We start from the raw sequence: 2005 nt of genomic DNA, 5'->3' as shown, positions 1-2005 counted from the left end.
CTTTATTCATCCTATAGGGGAATTTTTCTCTAGGGTCTATTCCAATGGGAGACTGGAATAACCCAGGCGTTAGCAGCGCCGCAAATGCAGACTTTGATGACTCCCATATTACATTCTAAATTAATGTGACGAAGCATCACTAAACAGAGTTAGACTGTATTGTCGGTATGATGAACTAGGTGGCTAAAATTTAAATTTACTTTTAAGCTTTTTACTTTTAAACAATTGAGTTAAAATAAATGCCGCCGTTGAGGAGAACAACAGTGAATATAACAGAGTGAAATAACAAAAAAAAACAAAAACAAATACATGGAACGTTTCGGGATCAAAACCCTTCTTCAGCAATAAAAAAAAACATAAATATACTAATAAAATTCCATACAGGTGGATTTTAAGTGATGTATTTATGTTTTTATTGTTTTTGTAATTGGCTGAGGAAGGACTTTCAACCCGAAACGTTCAGTAGTTGGTATTTTATTCATTCATTTTTCAAGTTGTCATATTATTCATTTTCCCAGCTTAGTTTCCTATTGATAATAATAAATGAATATTGTTTCTTCAGCTTAGAAAAAAAATATTTTTAAAAGGAAACAGATTTCCTAACTTTGATCATTTTTTACCTTAAACTTAAACTCACTTGTCTTTATCTGGATCATTCGGACAACTCACATTGACGAGGGTGGTAACAATCCAGCACAATAATGACGGTGTTCTATTCACGTTTTCGACCACTAGACCAGGATTGCCAGATGCCTTTGAAAACATCCCGCCAACTTTATGCCAGAAATCCGCCAAATCCACCAACTTTATCCTTCTGCGACATTTTCCCAAAATCCGCCAAAAAAATCCACCATTTGATTTAAAACATTTATAATCAACAATAGTGTATTGCCTCAGAATGAAAGTTATGTTACTAAACGCTATTCACCTATTTACAACTGTTTCCATGACGATTCGGAGTTTCGATTTTGTTTGAGTGGGAGTTAGACTGTCGGATATTGTTTTCACCTTCGGTTAATCTGAATTAGGTTGTGTAATATAGATAGTATGCGCTTGGCTAAGAAGCTCATAACATTGCCATCCGGAAGTATAACGGACAAACACACAAAACTGTGTGTATCCATGAACGTTTACAGTCGGGTTAATACAGTTCAGTGAGCATCACTCATAAACGCGGATGGCAAAAAACAATAACAAAGACCAGAATGACGTCATCTTCGAACTATCTATAGATCTCGGCCAACAATACACTCACAATAGGTGCTCCTAAAAGTCACTTAAGGTGGAAAAGAAGAAATAATTAAACTTGATTGATATACTTGTACTTTTTTAAAGGATATACAAATCAAAAATCCACCATCCGCCAGGCCATTTTCTCCCCGCCACACGATGATAAAAATCCGTCAATTGGTGGAAAATCAGCCAACCTGGAAACACTGCACTAGTCTCCACTTGAAAGGATGGGGAATAGAGGTGAATAGAGACATTTCGTTGTTTTGTGCTGACCTTATTTAGATATCGTTACGACGACCAGTAAATTGTAGCTTCTGGGTTAATGTGCACAAAGAAATAAGTCAGGCAAACAGATATTGTGGATGTTTTGGGTTTCCCCTTTATCAACAAAACAGGAGGAATGCAACACTTTACAGACGAATGAGATAATAACAGCTGATAACACAAATTGTTATTTTATCTCATTCGTCTGAAGTATTTCATTCATCCTGTTTTGTTGATAAAGGGGAAACCTGAAACGTCCACATTATCTGCTTTCGTTTATTAAATTGAAGCTTACATTCAATTTCACATTGTTATTTAAAGTTAACTTTAAAAACTTGAGCTTTAATGTGGCGCAATATCCACTAAGCGTGCGTGCTCAAAGAGCTTTACAAAGTAGTAGTAGTAGTAGTAGTAGTAGTAGTAGTAGTAGTAGTAGTAGTAGTAGTAGTAGTAGTAGTAGTAGTAGTTGTTGTTGCTCAAGGAAACAAATGTGACCCAACGTCTCAAA

General features: G+C 35.6%; 1 protein-coding gene across 2 annotated transcripts in view; it reads right to left on the bottom strand.

Annotated features, from left to right (window-relative positions):
• The window catches only part of LOC144955900 (uncharacterized), a 9718-nt gene extending 8881 nt beyond the window's left edge, over positions 1 to 837 (bottom strand). Inside the window, exon 1 of one of the 2 annotated variants that reach the window (XM_078886159.1) lies at positions 621 to 837. The gene's annotated coding sequence lies outside the window, so the exon portion shown is untranslated. The remainder of the gene's footprint in view (positions 1 to 620) is intronic. The other variant, XM_078886158.1, reaches the window with a different exon arrangement.
• Positions 838 to 2005: the final 1168 nt, after the last annotated feature.

Source organism: Berghia stephanieae, chromosome 10 (assembly GCF_034508935.2).
Source record: "Berghia stephanieae isolate SIO BIC M18660-M18661 chromosome 10, UCSD_Bste_1.3, whole genome shotgun sequence".
NCBI lineage: Eukaryota > Metazoa > Mollusca > Gastropoda > Nudibranchia > Aeolidiidae > Berghia > Berghia stephanieae.
This window is presented reverse-complemented; position numbering and strand designations above follow the sequence as displayed.